This window comes from Erinaceus europaeus, chromosome 6 (genome assembly GCF_950295315.1).
Source record: "Erinaceus europaeus chromosome 6, mEriEur2.1, whole genome shotgun sequence".
In the NCBI taxonomy this organism is placed as follows: Eukaryota; Metazoa; Chordata; class Mammalia; order Eulipotyphla; family Erinaceidae; genus Erinaceus; species Erinaceus europaeus.
This window is the reverse complement of record NC_080167.1, coordinates 71847290-71866319: the sequence shown is the minus strand read 5'-3', so window position 1 is coordinate 71866319 and position 19030 is coordinate 71847290. Positions and strand designations below refer to the sequence as shown.

The following is a 19030-nucleotide window of genomic DNA, read 5'->3' as shown; positions in this document are numbered from 1 at the left end:
GGAACTTGAACCCAGGTCCTTGCACACCGTGATGTGTGCACTCAACCAAGTACACCACTGCCCAGGCCTCTGAATTTATTTTAATTGTCAAATTTTCTGAGTATATGCACAGGTCTTGGGTCTCAGGTCTGCCAAGCATTACATTCTAATATTCTGATTATATTCAATTTTATCTGAGGGGCCATCCATTTATTTTTGGTCACAAATAATCATAAGCACCTCTCTCTCTCTCTCTCTCTCTCTCTCTCTCTCCAAACAATCTCACTTTAGTGGTTAATAGCTACAAATACACAAAACTGTTTCCCATTGTCAAAAGCTGGACATAATCACTATACTTTGTACTAGAGACTCACCTTGCCAGAAAGGAACTCAGCATGGGTTTACATTCTGTCCAAACTTGTAAAATACATACTGATCATAATGTCTCTGACATGCTCAGATGAACTCATTTGCCATTTCTCTTGATGTTTATAGAAAAATGCGGAATTTCACATTTATAGAAAAATGTTACTTTATTATTGTCAGAAATGAAATAATTATACTTTAGGGGGAAAAAAACTTTTGGTAAAAAAAACAACAACTGTATTACATTCATCTCAAGGTTTTAAAATTGAGTGTCTCAAAGTTAACTCCTCCCTCCCCGAAAAAAGTGGCCTGGGAATGATGAACCCCTAACACACATGCGCACACACGACACGCACATGAAGATGAGAAAAAGAAGCCTTAGCAGGAAAGAGAGAAAAAAGGCAAATGGTGGGCCAGGCGGTGGCGCACCTGGTTGAGTGCTCACATCACAGGGCACAACGGCCTGGGTTCAAGCCCCTGCTCCCCACCTGCAGGGGGCAAGCTTCACGAGTGGAGAAGCAGGGCTGCAGGTGTCTCTCCCCCTATCTTCCCCTCCCCTCTCAGTTTCTCTCTGTCTCTATCCACCAATAAATAAAGAAAAAAAGAAAAGAAAAGCAAACAGACAACTATCGCTGGGCTGTAGGCTTTCCCGCCCACTGCGGATGGACTGGAGTCTGGACCTCAACTCACTTCTCTCTTCACCCTCCAGGAGAGAAGACCTCTGGCCTTCTTTTTTCTTCCTTTTTTTTTAAAACTTATTTATTTATTTATTTTTCCTTTTGTTACCCTTGTTTTATTGTTGTAGTTATTATTATTGTAGTTATTGATGTCATTGTTAGATAGGACAGAGAGAAATGGAGAGAGGAAGGGAAGACAGAGAGGGGGAGAGAAAGACAGACACCTGCAGACCTGCTTCACCGCCTGGGAAGCGACTCCCCTGCAGGTGGGGAGCTGGGGGCTCGAACCGGGATCCTTAGGCAGGTCCTTGTGTTTCGAGCCATGAGCACTACTGTCCCACTCCCTCTTCCTCCTTTTTCTTAAACTTTGGAGGAGGGGGCGGTTGACAGTTAACAGAGCAGCTGCTGACACACGGTACAAATTCTCATGCCCCGGATAGGTGTCTGCTGAATTTTCTCAGCCTCACCCTCCTGCACCAGGACCCTGAGCCTCCCTCCCCAGAGGCCTTTGTTTTGATGCAATACACCAAACCCAGTCCAAGTCTGACTTTGTGTTTCCCCTTTCTTCTTCTATTATTATTATTATTATTATTATTTTATCTTTTAACCAGAGCACTGCTCAGCTCTGGCTTACGGTGGTACGGGGGGGGGGGGGACTGAATCTGGGACTTTGGAGCCTCAGGCATGAGAGTCTCTTTGCAGAACCATTATGCTGTCTGCCCTCCGCCCCGTGCTTGCCTTTTCTGTCCTTGTTTCAGCCCCCAAGTGAGATCCTCATGCTGGCCTCTCTTACCATGATTCCCTCAAGCTCCGTCCAAGATATGTGGGCCAGGGTCTCACTCGGCTTCTGACTTAACTGCAGTGCTGGCCTGGAGCCCATCAGCTCTAAAGGCACACGCTCACACAACTACTTGAAAACTGAGAACACCTCACTGCCCAGCTACTTTAAGAAGATACCAAATTAACAGAATGAAGGCAAAACTCAGCTCTGCTCGTTCTAGCCACCGTTCCAGAAAACTAGAATATTGAGATCAGTCATCACCGCCCACCAGGCCACAAGATAAAAAATAAAAAGGAAAAAGATAAAGGAAGAACATACATGGAGGAAGAGAAAGGCCTCAGTGCAGCAGAGGAAAGAAAGCTGGTGCCGGACAAAAAGTGAAGAGGGGCGGAGAGGAAGGGGAGTGGGGACAGCGGGGTGGGAGCTGGATGAATTCTTTATGTTCTTCCAGATATTAGAGACTCTCAAATAGACCTCACGGCAGTCAAAAACCAGAGCAGTGGAAGAAAACTGTACTGTGATAATGAAGGAATCTCAGCTGAAATCTCTTACAGGAGGTAAGAGACTTTCACGAACAGAGTCAGCATGACAAGAATGGGCTTCACAGAAAAGCAACTGGCTCAAGTCGGTCAAGACCTGAAGCTGGTAGAACGAGGAACCCAGGCCGTCAGTTTCTGATGGTCAGCACTGATCCAGACAGGGACTCGTGGAGCAGCGGTGGCAGTTCCAGCAGAGGCAGCTGGTAGACCTCCAGCAAGGCCCAGAAAGCAGCGTGAATGGAAAACAAAGCATGAAGCTTTTAAAACTTGGTGAGAAGCGTGCATGCACGCGCACGCACACACACACACATGCACACGCACACATACACACACACGCAGCTCAAATACTGCAGAAGTACATATACATACACGCAGAAAAAAACAAAAACAAAAAAAACACGTCAAACAGAGCCTTAAGTCATTGTGTCAGGAACTGGTCCAAAGGGAGCAAGCAGTAAAAACTCCAGCTCCTCCTCCAATGACAATCTGCAGCGACTGCTGTTTCCCAGCCAGCCTTCTTTTTACCTGCTGTATCTAGAGATGACGCCTTTCCCCGTGAGGGGAAAAGGAGTGTAAGTCAGCAACTGCTGGGTTGGGCAGTGGTGCACAAGGACCTGGGTTCAAGGCCAACTCCCACCTGCAGGGGAGAAGCTTCATGAATGGTGAGGCAGGTCTGTAGCTGTCTTTCTTCTCCCTATCTCCTTCACCCCTCTCGATATCTCTGTCCTATCCAAATATTTAAAAATCAATAATAACTTAGAAACTGTTTTAAGTTTTGTTTTTATTTATTAGATAGAAATTGAGAAGGGGGAGCAGTAGCGCAGCAGGTTTAGCGCAGGTGGCGCAAAGCACAAGGACCGGCATCAGGATCCTGGTTCGAGTCCCCGGCTCCCCACCTGCAGGGGAGTCGCTTCACAGGCGGTGAAGCAGGTCTGCAGGTGTCTGTCTTTCTCTCCCCCTCTCTGTCTTCCCCTCCTCTCTCCATTTCTCTCTGTCCTATCCAACAACGACGACATCAATAACAACAACAACTACAACAACAATGAAAAACAACAAGAGCAACAAAATGGAAAATATAAAAAAAAAAAGAAATTGAGAAGGGAGGGGGAGACAGAGAGGGAGAGAGGCAGACACCTGCAGTCCTGCTTCACCGCTCATGAAGCTTCTCCCTTCCCCCACCACAGGTGGGGGGGACCAGGGGCTTGAACCTGGGTCCTTGTGCACTGTAATACTTAGGTGTGCCATTGCCTGGCAGCTGGCAACAGTTTTGACTGAGAAGTCTTACTTAAGGGCAGGTTTACAAAGATGATTGTAACTGAAGGAAGTAAAAAAAAGTTCCACAGGACGGGAGGGGGAGGGGTCCAGCACTCTGTGGGGGGAAGTCATCTTCGGGGAGGGAGAGGCTATCAGCCTGTGACAAGACCCTCCCGGCCATTGCCTGGGCGAAGTGATAACAGTGAACAGTCCTGAGGGAAATATCTGTGGAGAGACTCCTGACAGCACGATTAAGTTCTGCGTGATCTCAAGTCAGGGGAATTATGTCCTCAAAACTGAATAGTTTTCATCTGTTTCTTGAGAAACGCCACCGAATTCTCACTTGGTCAAAACTGCAGTCTATTTGGACCATGTCATTCACCTCCCTCTTTCTTTCTAATTATATGTTTATCTATTTATATACTACTGGATAGAGACAAACTGAGAGGTGAGGAGGAAGTAGAAAGGGAAAGAGACAAAGAGAGACCCCTGCAGCCCTGCTTCACTGTTTGTGAAGCTTCCCCCTGCAGGACCAGGGGCTTGAACCCGGGTCCTTGTGCACTGTAGCGTGTGCACTACTTAACCAGGTGCACCAGTGCCTGGGCCCCTCTCTACCCTCATGTGGAGTGGAGTGCGCCCAGTGTGGGGAGACCTAGATGTTTTAAAACCTAAGATTGCATAGCAGAGAGAGAGAGAGAGCAAACTTTTCATGACTGGACAGCAAGCAGCGACTGGCATCTTCCTCAGACCTGCTGGGGCCAAAGTCGGGCGGCGGCTGTGAAAACCTTCACGGTGACCAGCGTCATCGCCCTGGACAGGCCAGTTGGCTCGACTATTCAACTTTGCCCTTGTTCTTCAACTTATCCGCTTGGCCTTAAGCATGTAAACATAAGAACTTAATTGATTACTGAACCAATAACTCAAACCTTTTAAACCACGTTGCTTTTGTTAAGTAACAATGTACTCCTTTTTTATTTTTAACCAGATCCCTGCTCAGCTCTAGCTAATGGTGGTCCCAGGGATTGAACCTGGGATTTGGGCATCTCAGGAATCAGAGTTTCTCTGCAGAACCGTGATGCACTGCCCCCAATGCATTTCTTTATTGGACTTGCAGCTGCCTCGACAGCATCACAGTGAGCTCCTCCCTTCCTCCCGCTCACCAGAGCCCTGCTCAGCTCTGGCTTATGGTGGAGCTGGGGACTGAACCTAGGGCCACAGAGCCTCAGACTTTTTTTTTTTTTTTAGCCTAACCACTATGCTATATCTCCCCAGCCTCCAGAATATCTTTTTCAAACTCTAATCTCCTCTTCCAATAATCAACTATGACTCACCACCACCCCTTTTGAAAAGTACCCACATCACACAAAATAAATCATAAGTAGACCGTACAAAATTAGAGTGCTAAGGAGCCACCTCTAATCTCGGCAAGTTAGAAGGCAGGATCCAGTGTCGTTAGCAAGTGTTCACTACCAGGTCACCTATTATGCGTAAGTGAAGGCGTGTAACATGAAGGTGATGGCCAGTTCCGCCTTCTGAGGAAAGCATTTGCTTGAAAAGCATGTGGGAATGTACTGTGTGGGATTTGCCGGTCACAGTTCACTGTAGTGCTGCTCACCGAGCATCTCTGTCACCCACATCTCCTCTACGGAGTCTTCCAAAGCAAAACAACTTTTTCCTTTCAGAATCTGTGATCAGATGCTATCAGGCACAGCACAGCACAGCACGTGACACATTCCCTCTCTCTCTCTCTCTCTCTCTCTCTCTCTCTCTCTCTCGCAGTCATTTCTCCAGGGTCAGTACAACCCGTCACAAATCAGCAGGGAGGACCTGGCAAACTTCTTTTTTGTTTGTTTGTTTTTGACTTTGTGTTTTTCTTTTCTCTTTTTAATTTTTATAATTTTTATTTATAAAAAGGAAACACTGATTAAACCATAGGATAAGAGGGGCACAACTCCACACAATTCCCGCCACCACAACTCCGTATCCCATCCCCTCCCCTAACAGCTTTCCTATTCTTTATCCCTCTGGGAGCATGGACCCAGGGGCACTGTAGGATGCAGAAGGCCAACTTCTTGATCTACACATGCCCAGCACATCATTCCTTCAGGTGACTCGACCCCTGCACAGGCACAGATGCCGAGGTGGCTCATAGCAGAGCTGGGACTACATCTGACACAGAGCCAGCCAGCGATGGCGGGGTCTAATTGGTTTTTTGCACAGCACACCCCCCCACACACACACACACAACCCATGAAGGTTTCAGACTAGCTGCTCAGGGCCAAAGAGAAAGGCAAATAGCAGATGCCTTCCATCCTGTGAGCTGACACACGGGGTGGCCGTGGAGACCCAGTTCAAGTGCAAAGTCAGAAAGCAAAGCCCTGGAAGAGGAAGTTTTCCAGCAAAGGTCACACCCAAAAGTCAGAGGCAGGGACGTCACTGAAAGCCAACTCTCCCTTCTCCCACTCAAGAAGCCTTTGTGGCTGCTGCTCTCCTGCTGAATCAAAAAGGGACTATCGGTATTTCGGTTTTTACCCCAAAAGCGCCAATCATGGCAGGAAAAAAAAAACAAAAACCAACCACAAATACCCAAGTTAGTTACTAAAATGTGTCACACAATAGCTTCTGGAATGCAGAGAAGAAGAGAAAGGGGGGCAGGAAAACACCTTCCCACCCCATTCCCCCCAGCACTCCGCTCCCTCCCGGCCCTCTCTGCACCCCGCACACTCCTTTGGTACTCTCCTCTGTGACCTCTGCACTGCACCGACTAACAACCACCCGGTCTGCTTCTCTCCTCCGTCCCTCATGCGGGGACCCAGCTGTCCCTCTCCACCCATGCAAGCCGGCCATCAGGTCTCCCGCCAGGCAAGCTGCACCACCCCCTTGCGGTCACACTGCCATCTCGGCAGAGGGCGCCACCTAGCCAGAAACCGTGTCCCCTGGGGGGGTGACAATCTCTAGGGCACCACCATCAAGCGTCTTCCTTTCTCCCTCCTGCTCTCTGCAGCTCTTGACCCCTCATGTAGATAGATCATTCACTATACCAGAGGTCTCCGAGGGCTTTTGATCTCCATCCATCTTTCTTCTAAGACTCCCAAGCATGCACATGCCCAAATTGCATATGCATTTCCCAACAGAAATAAAATGTAAAAACTTTGTCTGCAGTAATCCATCCTCATAGAAATGTTCAATGTGAAACTGTGAGATGAAATCTCTACAGAGCACTGACTCCCAATTTCCTCCAGTCACACGTGGCTTCCAGCAGATGCACTTGGCGAGACTGGGCCTGACAATCAAGGCCCAGCCAGGGACTGTGTGTTTACGCTTGTACACAGGACGGCCTGCGGAGCTTAGAGGAGAGACGCTCAGCTACCCAAAGGCGCTGATGTATACCCACACACACTGCACAAAATGACACAAACACACTGAGCACGCTGTTAAAAATAGTTAACTTCATCTTCTGATGCCACTGACCAAAAATAAAGCTTGAAGGTAGCTGACTTCAACAAGCCCACATTCTCTTATTTCATAAATAGAACTTAACCCTATAGAAGTGCAATAATTATCCTTCCCTAAAAAGGTACAAAATTGGGAGGCGGGCGGTAGTGCAGCGGGTTAAGCGCCCATGGCGCAATGCCCAAGAACCGGCCTAAGGATCCCAGTTCGAGCCCCCGGCTCCCCACCTGCAGGAGAGCTGCAGTGAAGCAGGTCTGCAGGTCTTTCTCTCCCCCTCTCTCCATTTCTCTCTGTCCTATCCAACAACGGCGACATCATTAACTACAACAATAAAACAACAAGAGCAACAAAAGGGAATAAATAAAAAAAAAAAATTTAAAAAAGGTACAAAATGGCCTATAGCCATACCACCCTGAACACACCTTTAAAAAGGTAAGAAATCTACAAGATTTAGTTGTCAAATGCCCCAAGTAGACAGGACGACTTACTCAAAACCAGTAGATTGTAAGATTGTTTCAGTCAGTCGCCCACAGCAACAGTGACTAGTCATCTTAGCCTGGAAGCACTCACTCTCCCAGAACCTTAGTCAACCTGCCCTGTGAGGCTTTGTCACAAGAGCAGGTGAGAAGGGAACCTTACTCAGCGTGTACAGGTGAGGGAGGACAGGCACTGCCAGCAGGCCGAGACACGCAGGGCCATATCTGCACTACCTGATGCTCCAGCTCCCACCCACAGCCCGCAACACCACAACTGTCCACACGAGAAAATCTAAAACCCGAGTTCTTCCACACGAATTCAGCTTATTACACATTCGGAAGTTTAAATTCTCAAAACTCAAAAAAGTTGCGCAACTTTCACCAGCCAGAAAAATGTCCCCTCTCACCACTCCGGCAGAACAGCTGAAAACAAGTCAGTGTGCTTAAAGGTTATTATTATTATTATTATTATTATTATTATTTGCCTCCGGGGTTATTGCTGGAGCTCAGTGCCTGCACCACGAATCCACTGCTCCTGGAGGCCTTTTTTAATTTTCCCCCCTTTTGTTGCCCTTGTTGTGGTTATTATTGTTGTCGATGATGCCATTTGTTGTTGGATAGGACAGAGAGAAATGGAGAGAGGAGAGGAAGACAGAGAGAGGGAGAGAAAGACAGACACCTGCAGACCTGCTTCACTGCCTGTGAAGCGACTCCCCTGCAGGTGGGGAGCTGGGGGCTCGAACCCGGATCCTTACACCGGTCCTTGCGCTTTGCACCACATGCACTTAACCCGCTGCGCTACCCCCTGACCCCAACGACTCCCTCCCAACCATGCTTAGAAAAGATATTAAAGATATTTTCTTATTAAAGATACTTTCTTATTAAAGATACTTTCTTATTAAGGATATTTTCTCCAGATCATTCCCCCACAGCCTGGCAAAGAAGCTGCATGGCAGAGGTGCTGAGTATCATGGCAGGAAAACCAGCCCCATGTCACGCTGTCCGTCTGATTCCCACTAGAATGCGGTGAGCAGATGCCCCTGGAGTGGCTCCCCGGGTGAAATCGTGGCTACAACACAGAGCTCTGTGCCTGCTGTGCGATTTAGAGGACACGGGGGCGGGTGTGAAGACGCCCACAACTGCTGATCCTGTACTTTTCACTAGCAGATGAAAGACTATTCCTAATACAGAATTTAGAAGGCTCCTGCTTTTTTATTATTATTATTTTTTTTAATTAACATTACAGGGAGGTGTCATACAGCTCTGTGGGAGAGAGCACACAGTTCATGGAGCATGATCCCTGCCACCAGGAAGAAAAAGTCAACACTAGAAAAACTTTACAAAATTCCAGTCTGCGGAGTCAAGACAGACGGCTTCCTCTGGAGTCTTTTTACAGAAATAAAAGCCTTGACCACACCCTCCTCCCCTGTGTCTCCCAACAGCACCTTCCATTTCAGGACAAGCACAGCGGCTCCCTCCCCAAATATTTATAACCGGCAATCTGTGTCCTGCTTTCTCTTCGCCATCTTCAGCCACTCACTGAACACTGACCCGAGAGAATCATTTCCTGACATGAAGACTACAGAGTAGCTAACGTGCAGCTTGGTCCTCCTCTGGCCTTAAAGCTGACAAAAGCAGGGCGGTCAACTCCCAACTAAACTTCCTTGATTATTTCTCATTTTTTTCTAAAGCCATCTAGTGACAGCCCGAGGCGAAAGTCAAAAGCAGCTTTAACAAGCTGTTCTGCTTAACCAACATTATGCGGCATTCGCTATTTTTTTTGTCATTATCAAAGAGGCAATAAAAATAACCCAGTGACCTAAATATAAACTGTTCTGATCATTCCATCAAATCGCAAGCACTCTGAGCTTCCAAGAAAACAAACAAACGAAAACAAAGAAATGGAAGCAGAAGGGCTGAGAAGGGGCCTCTGCTGGAAGAGTGTCCCCGTCCACATGCCATTTTTCACAGCTAGACTGTGGTTCAAACCCTGGCTCTGGAAGTTTGGGGGTGACACACACACACACACACACACACACACACGCTCACACACACTCACACACACACTCTGCCTCAGTTTCTTCATTTGGGGGTCACACACACACTCTCAATCACACACACACTCACACACACTCACTCACACACACACACATACACACACACACTCACACACTCACACACACACTCACACATACTCACACTCTCACACACACACTCACACACACACTCATACACACTCACACACACACTCACACACATACACACACACTCACACACACACACACACTCTCTCACACACACACACACTCACACACACACTCTCACACACACACTCATACACACACACACACACTCACACACACACTCACTCACACACACTCACACACACACACTCACACACACTCACTCACACACACTCACACACACACACACACACACTCACACATACTCACACACACACTCACACACGCACACACACACACTCACACACACACACTCACACTCACACACACCCTGCCTCAGTTTCTTCATTTGCCAAGCGGGAAGACAAAGTCTACCTGCTGTCACCAGATGGGAGCAGCAGAGAGGGCAGGTCTGCGCGCCCCGGTGCGGTGCTGTGCCCGGGCTGGGTGTCCCGTGCCCCGGGCCAGGGCCGAAGGCGGCTCAGGGTGCGAGTCCCCGGCCACAGCGCCCCGGCCGACCTCAGGCTGGCAGGAGGGGTGAGTGGGCAGGGTGCGGGCGGCCTCGGGCCAGGGCGGCGGGCAGACGGACTGACACGTCGCGGGCAGCGGGACCCGCCTGCCCCCTGCCCAGTCCAGCGCGGGCCCCGAGGGTGCTCAGCCCGGGGAGGAGGGTCGCACACGTGGCCCCGAGCCCCCACGGCGACCCAGGGGCTGCCCGGCCTGGAGTCACGTGTCCCGCTGCCCCTGCCCCGGGCGGGACCCGGACCGAGCCGCCGGAACCCAGGGCCGCAGGAATGGCCGCAGGCCCCGCACCCTGATGGCGCCGGACCCGCACCCCTAGCCCGCCCGGCACAGGCCGCAGCGGCGCTGACGTCCTCGGCTGCAGGAAGGGCACCCCGGGCCCGGCCCCGACCCCGCGCCCAGCCCCGCAGCCAGGCCCCGACCCCGCACCCCGGGTCCCCGACCCCGCAGCCAGGCCCCGACCCCGCGCCCAGGCCCCGGCCCCGCACCCAGGCCCCGGCCCACCTTGCCCGCCGCTGCCGCCCGCTGCTCCGCGGCCCAGTCGCTCGCCGCCTCCCGGGCTCCCGCCGCTCCGCCCCCGGGGCGGGACACCACCGCCAGGAAGCCGCCCGCCGCGCCCTCTCCCTCCGGAAACGCATTCCTGCCGCCGCGTCTGCCTGGGAGGGGGCGGACAAAGCCGGGCGGGGCCTCGGCTTCCACTGGGGTCGCCATGTGGGGGTCTGTGCTGGACATGTGACCCCCATCTGAGAGCCCCTGGGTCACCATGTGGGGGTCTCTGCTGGACATGTGACCCCCCATATCTGAGAGCCCCTGGGGTCGCCATGTGGGGGTCTCTGCTGGACATGTGACCCCCCATATCTGAGAGCCCCTGGGGTTGCCATGTGGGGGGGTCTGTGCTGGACATGTGACCCCCATCTGAGAGCCCCTGGGATCACCATGTGGGGGGGTCTGTGCTGGACATGTGACCCCCATCTGAGAGCCCCTGGGGTCACCATGTGGGGGTCTGTGCTGGACATGTGACCCCCATCTGAGAGCCCCCCGGGTCACCATGTGGGGGTCTGTGCTGGACATGTAACCCCCATCTCAGAGCCCCCGGGGTCACCATGTGGGGGGGTCTGTGCTGGACATGTGACCCCCATCTCAGAGCCCCTGGGGTCACCATGTGGGGGGGGTCTGTGCTGGACATGTGACCCTCATCTCAGAGCCCCTGGGGTCACCATGTTAGGGGGTCTGTGCTGGACATGTGACCCTCATCTGAGAGCCCCTGGGGTCACCATGTGGGGGGGTCTGTGCTGGACATGTGACCCTCATCTGAGAGCCCCTGGGGTCACCATGTGGGGGGGTCTGTGCTGGACATGTGACCCTCATCTGAGAGCCCCTGGGGTCACCATGTGGGGGGCGTCTGTGCTGGACATGTGACCCCCATCTGAGAGCCCCTGGGGTCACCATGTGGGGGGGGTCTGTGCTGGACATGTGACCCCCATCTGAGAGCCCCTGGGGTCACCATGTGGGGGGGGTCTTTCTGGACATGTGACCCCCATCTGAGAGCCCCTGGGGTCACCATGTGGGGGCGTCTGTGCTGGACATGTGACCCCCATCTCAGAGCCCCTGAGGTCACCATGTGGGGGGGGTCTGTGCTGGACATGTGACCCCCATCTGAGAGCCCCTGGGGTCGCCATGTGGGGGGTCTGTGCTGGACATGTGACCCCCATCTCAGAGCCCCTGGGGTCACCATGTGAGGGTCTGTGCTGGACATGTGACCCCCATCTCAGAGCCCCTGGGGTCACCATGTTAGGGGGTCTTTGCTGGACATGTGACCCCCATCTCAGAGCCCCTGGGGTCTTCATGTGGGGGGGTCTGTGCTGGACATGTGACCCCCATCTGAGAGCCCCTGGGGTCACCATGTGGGGGGGTCTGTGCTGGACATGTGACCCCCATCTGAGAGCCCCTGGGGTCACCATGTGGGGGGGTCTATGCTGGACATGTGACCCCCATCTGAGAGCCCCTGGGGTCACCATGTGGGGGGGCCTGTGCTGGACATGTGACCCCCTTCTCAGAGCCCCTGGGGTCACGGTGTGGGGGGGTCTGTGCTGGACATGTGACCACCATCTGAGAGCCCCTGGGGTCACGGTGTGGGGGGGTCTGTGCTGGACATGTGACCCCCATCTCAGAGCCCCTGGGGTCACCATGTGGGGGGTCTTTGCTGGACATGTGACCCCCATCTCAGAGCCCCTGGGGTCACCATGTGGGGGTGGTCTGTGCTGGACATGTGACCCCCATCTCATAGTCCCTGGGGTCACCATGTGGGGGCGTCTGTGCTGGACATGTGACCCCCATCTGAGAGCCCCTGGGTTCACCATGTGAGGGTCTGTGCTGGACATGTGACCCCCATCTGAGAGCCCCTGGGGTCGCCATTTGGGGGTTCTGTGCTGGACTTGTGACCCCCATCTGAGAGCCCCTGGGGTCACCATGTGGGGGTCTGTGCTGGACATGTGACCCCCATCTGAGAGCCCCCGGGGTCACCATGTGGGGATCTGTGCTGGACATGTGACCCCCATCTGAGAGCCCCCAGGGTCGCCATGTAGGGGTCTGTGCTGGACATGTGACCCCCATCTCAGAGCCCCCGGGGTCACCATGTTAGGGGGTCTGTGCTGGACATGTGACCCCCATCTGAGAGCCCCTGGGGTCGCCATGTGGGGGTCTGTGATGGACATGTGACCCCCATCTGAGAGCCCCTGGGGTCGCCATGTGGGGGTCTTGCTGGACATGTGTAAGTATCAGGGTCTGAGCCCTCAGAGTCCCCCCAGGGCTGTGTCCAGCCTCCACACCCCAGAAAAGCTAGGCCAGTCCCCAAGTCCCCATGGTCTGCAAACCCTGGGAAAAGTCCTCTCCAAGCAGAGGCCCTGGGTCTCTGCCTCACTTCCTGTCTCCAGGGGCCCTCCTGGGACAAAGAAAAGAAAAGGAAAGGAAAGGGAAGGGAAGGGAAGGGAAGGGAAGGGAAGGGAAGGGAAGGGAAGGGAAGGGAAGGGAAGGGAAGGGAAGGGAAGGGAAGGGAAGGGAAGGGAAGGGAAGGGAAGGGAAGGGAAGGGAAGGGAAGGAATAAAAGAAGAAAGGAAAGGGAATATTTTTTCTTCTTTTCTTTTTTTTATTATTTATTTTCCCTTTTGTTGCCCTTGTTTTATTGTTACTGTAGCTATTGTTGTTGTTGATGTCGTTGTTGTCATTGGATAGGACAGAGAGAAATGGAGAGAGGAGGGGAAGACAGAGAGGGGGAGAGAAAGACAGACACCTGCAGACCTGCTTCACCGCCTGTGAAGCGACTCCCCTGCAGGTGGGGGAGCCGGGGGCTTGAACCGGGATCCTTATGCCGGTCCTTGTGCTTTGTGCCACGTGCACTTAACCCGCTGCGCTACCGCCCACCTGACACCCCACGAGACTGGATTTTTTCTCGTGACAGTTTGCATCACGTGTGTCTGTGAGAAGGTGAAGGTCACCACGCGCAAGGACCCTGGTTCAGGCCCCCACTCCCCACCCACAGGAGTGGCAAAGCCTACAGGTGTCTATCTTCCTCTCTTCCCTCTCTTCTCAAATCAGCTCTCTATCCCATCAAGTATAGTAGAAAGATAGATAGGAAGGGATGGAGGGAGGAAGGAAGGATGGACAGAAGGAAGAGGTGAAGGCTTGGGAAGGAGGTGGGTTTCAGGACAGGTGGAGGTGAAGAAAGTGTCAGAGAGAAAGATGGGTGAGGCCGGCAGGTGCTTGTGCTAGGTCTCCCCTGCAGGGCCAGTGCTGGGTGGGGCCCAGGGGTGCAAGGAGGTGTCCTCCTTGAGAATACGGTTTCTGTTTCTACATAAAGTAGGTGGAGCTGGAGAAGGATCTGCGGAGAGAAGGTTAACAACACTCATTGTGAGAGAGAAGGGCATGTTTGTTAAGGGGACTGAGCTGTGCCCACCAGCATCATACTGAAACCCAGATGTTCAGAATATGCAGCTGGCATGATGCCTCCAGCTGCCACCTGGAGCCTAGTGGAGAGTACAGCACAAATTATGAGCTTTGTGGGCTGGCAAGTGGAAGAGGCTACAAGCGTCTCTACCCATTTGACTTGACTGCCAGTCTTGTGAGAAAATGAAAAATACTCCCCTGCATGGAAACTTTGCACACTGCTCTCCACCAAAGTCAGATGAGCTGATTAGGTGACTGATGTTCTAAAGTAAAAGGCTCGGGGCCAGGTGAGCGCACAGGTTACAGTGCGCAAGGACCCGGGTTCAAGCCCCTGGTCCCCACCTGCAGGGGGAGACTTCACAAGTGGTGAAGCAGGGCTGCAGGTGTCTCTCTGTCTCTCCCTCTCTCTATCTCCCCCTTCCTCTCCGTCTCTATCCCATAAATAAATAAAAATAATGCAAAGAAAGAAAGGAAGGAAGGAAGGAAGGAAGGAAGGAAGGAAGAAAGAAAGAAAGAAAGGAAGAAAGAAAGAAAGAGAGAAAGAGGCATACATGTTAAAGGATGACCAAGACTAAGAGGTAAGACTAGCCCAAGGTAAGACTCTCCCCTTGACCTCAACATTCTTGACTTTGAAGGGATTGATTGAAGGCCTGGCCTGGCTTTAGCACAACAGACTGTATCTATAAAGAGAAGGTAGAGATGACCCCTGCACCATCTGCTCTGCAAACACCAGGATTCTTCACTCTGTATATGGTGATGTTCACATTTGCAGTCCTACAAAAACATAGATCGGGGCAGTTTGATCTCCTTTATCGGGGAGATTTAAATCTCCTTTAATGGAGAGGGTTAATCATTTAGAGTCAACAATAAAATAGAGTAACAAAAATAAAATACAGTAGTTGGTCTATGTGTAACCTTTCCCAGTTTTCCACATAATAATTCACCCCCCACTAGGTCCTCCTCTGCTGTCATGTTCCAGGACCTGAACCCCCAACCCACCCCAGAGTCATTTACTTTGGTGCAGTTCACCATTCCTGTCCAAGTTCTGCTTTGTGTTTTCTATTTTTAACCTCTTCTTTCTCTTATTTATTATTGGTGATTTAATAATGATCAACAAGATTATGGGATAAAAGGGGGGGGGCAATTCATACAATTCTCACCACCAGCATGCCATATCCCATCTTTTTTCTTTTTTTGCCTCCAGGGTTATTGCTGGGGCTCAGTGCCTGCACTATGAATCCACTGCTCCTAGAGGTCATTTTTCCCATTTTTGTTGCCCTTGTTGTTATTGCTGTTGTTGTTGGATAGGACAGAGTAATCGAGAGAGGAGGGGAAGACAGAGAGGGGGAGAGAAAGACAGACACCTGCGGACCTGCTTCACCGCCTGTGAAGCGACTCCCCTGCAGGTGGGAGCCGGGGGCTCGAACCGGGATCCTTACTTCTATCTTTGCATTTTGTGCCTTGTGCACTTAGCCTGCTGCGCTACCACCCAGCCCCCAATATCCCATCTTTTTAATACCACTCCCAGTGCCATACCAAGACCCCGGACACAGAATAGGAGCTTGACTGGTACTTTGGCAAATGACTAAGTGGGCCCTTTTGCATGCCCCCTCCCCCCACGGGACCTGGCAAGAGGCCAAACTGAAGTGTGAGTCCCAGCGTGTGTACAGAGGCGACAAGTTTTGAGGGAAAAGAGAAAGAAGAGTGTTCTCTAAGGAGCTGTGGCTCTACACTGTGGCTCGTGGGCATGCATGCCGCTCAGTGACTAAGAATGAGCTCTCCAGTGTGAGTGTTCAGATCACCACGGCTCAGTCTCTGCATGCCGGGCAGGAAGCCCTCCCGGGAGGGAGTGGTGGGGATCATGACACAACCTTCCTCTTGATTTTCACACAAATCGTGCTTCATGCACCTCCCGGTCGACCAGTTGTCTCCTGTCGTCGGTTCAGTCATTATGCCACATATCCAAAGTCTGCCTGCATTAGGCCACCAACGTCGTACGTGGTCTTTAAAATAGATCTTTTTGAAATATTTTTCTCTTATCTTTATTTATTGGATAGAGATAGCTAGAAATCAAAAGGGCAGGGGAGATAGGGAGAGAGACAGAGAGACACCCACAGCCCTGCTTCACCCCTCCTGAGTCCTCCCCACTGCAGGTGGGGGCCAGGGGCTTGAACCCTGGGTCCTTGTGCACTGTAGCATGTGTGCTCAAGCAGCCGCCACCACCCGCCCCCCCAAATAGATCTCTATCTACTTCTTTATTGTTTTCCAAAGTAAAGCTTGAAGGCAAAGACTGTGTTGGGTGCCTAGGTTCATTTTAGTCAGTGTTTCATTTGTATTTCCAGTTCTTTCTTTCTTTTTTATCTCTCTCTCTTTCTCTCTCTTTTTTTTTTATTTTGCCTCCAGGGTTATCACTGAGCCTCAGTGCCTGCACTACGAATCCACTGCTCCTGGAAGCCATTTTCCCCCATTTTTGTTGCTCTTGTTGTTGTTATTATTGTTGGACAGGACAGAAAGAAACTGAGAGAGGAGGAGAGACAGAGAGGGGGAGAGAAAGACAGACACCTGCAGACCTGCTTCACCGCCTGTGAAGTGAGTCCTCTGCAGGCGGGGAGCTGGGAGCTCGATCCTTATGGTGGTCCTTGTGCTTAGCGCCATGTGTGCTTAACCCACTGCGCTACTGCCCGACTGGTCATCCCACTTCCGGTCATCCCACTTCTGGTTATCTTGTCCATCTCCAAAACTCTCTCCCTTTACACTGTCTGAACTGGAAGATGCTTTGAAGAGGGTTAAACCAGGAACAGCTGCTGGCTATGATAACATCACCCCAGAACTCATTCTTAACCTGGGCCCCGCGGCAAAGAAGTGGCTCGCTTCATTCCTGTCCCACATCTTGGAATCTGAGTCTATGCCCAAAGTTTGGCATCGTGCGAAGATTATAGCAGTTTTGAAACCAAAGAAAGACCCAACACTGGCCGCCAGCTATAGACCAATTTCTCTCCTCTCTGTGTGTTACAAACTCCTTGAGAGGCTGCTTCTGTCACGTATTTCTCATCTTACAGAGAAATTCCTATCACCCGCCCAAGCTGGTTTCCGCCTAGGAAGATCTACCTGCGAACAAGCCCTGGCCCTCTCAACTTACATTGAAAATGGATTCCAGAAGAATTTAAAGACGGGTGCTGTCTTTGTTGATCTCACAGCAGCCTATGACACGGTCTGGCACCGTGGTCTCCTAGTCAAGATCTCAAGATGCCTGCCTCCATGGGTGGCCAACACTATATCATTTCTTCTCCAAAACAGAAGATTCTGGGTGCATCTGAGTGACAAGTCTAGCAGATGGAGACTTGTCTCAAGTGGCCTCCCCCAGGGCTCTGTTCTGGCTCCTACACTATTTAATATTTACATCAATGACCTCCCAGAAACTTCTTCAAGGAAGTTCATCTACGCCGATGACATCTGCTGTGCAACTCAGGCATCCAAGTTTGACATCCTTGAGGAAACACTCACGAAAGACATGTCTCTGATATCTGATTACTGTAAAAAATGGTGACTAATCCCTAGCACTGCAAAAACGGTATCATCTGTTTTCCATCTACACCATGCCTCGGCCTCGCATGAGCTTAATGTGCAGCTTGGCGATACGAGAATCCGGCATGAAGCCCAGCCAGTCTATCTTGGCATTACTCTCGATCGCACTCTGTCATTTCACGAACATCTCATAAAAACTGCAGCAAAGGTGGGCGTGAGGAATAGCATCATTGCAAGACTGGCCAGCTCCTCATGGGGCGCGAGCGCTTCCACACTACGATCATCATCTCTGGCATTATGCTATTCCACTGCAGAATACTGTGCCCCAGTATGGTTCCGTAGCCCCCGTGTCCACTCGGTCGATTCCAAATTATATTCCTCCATGAGGATAATTTCTGGAACCATCCGTTCCACCCCGGTTCCATGGCTGCCAGTTCTTAGCAACATCGCCCCGCCAGATATTCGTCGGGATGCGGCATCATCTAAGTTCATTTCCCATGTCTACACTCGACCGGACCTGCCAATATACGTGGATATCTTCGCCCACCCTGTCCAACGCTTGACGTCTCGTCACCCAATCTGGTCCCGTATGCCTACACTGAACTTCTCTGTTCCAGTCTCTTGGAAACAGAGTTGGCAGTCAGCTGAGGTCAAGAACAAACACCTCATCACAGACCCCTGCAAGCGTCAACCCGGCTTTGACCTGGCACGTTATGATTGGGCCCTCCTCAATCGCTATCGAACAGGCCATGGCCGGTGCGCCGCTATGTTCCATCGCTGGGGAGCCAGAGACGACCCGAACTGCCCCTGCGGCTCCAGACAGACTATGACCCACATAGTCAACGACTGCCACCTCTCCAGATTCAAAGGAGGTCTCGAAACTTGACATCAGGCTCAACCTGACGCTGTTGACTGGCTACGGAAGAAGGGCAAACGCTAGAAGAACTGCCCGACTCCCAACATTACACGTCTATGGGCAGAAAGCTTAGTGCACGTTCTTTTATAAGTCTCTTCCCAGGCGCAGTAATTATCAGGGCATCAGAATCCCTGGGTTGGACAGAGTGCGGATGCCAGGCGTCCTGAGAGGAGACCAAGTCTTTCCCTGGTGTTGACCAGGGACTTGGTTATCACGGTGCGTTCCCTCCCAGACCACTCTGAAATAGGGCGACTTTGTGTCTGCTATGCCCGGGATAGCACCCCAGTTTGTCTGTTGTACAAGGGAAATTATTATTATTTTTTTAAAAATATTTATTCCCTTTTGTTGCCCTTGTTTTATTGTTGTAGTTATTGTTGTCGTCGTTGTTGGATAGGACAGAGAGAAATGGAGAGAGGA

The 19030-nt window shown here is 51.5% G+C and overlaps 1 protein-coding gene across 2 annotated transcripts in view; it reads right to left on the bottom strand.

The window, feature by feature from the left end:
* Positions 1–10861, bottom strand: part of ITGB1 (integrin subunit beta 1) — a 49184-nt gene extending 38323 nt beyond the window's left edge. Inside the window, exon 1 of one of the 2 annotated variants that reach the window (XM_060192514.1) lies at positions 10735–10861. The gene's annotated coding sequence lies outside the window, so the exon portion shown is untranslated. The remainder of the gene's footprint in view (positions 1–10734) is intronic. The other variant, XM_060192515.1, reaches the window with a different exon arrangement.
* Between the last annotated feature and the right edge of the window lie 8169 nt (positions 10862–19030).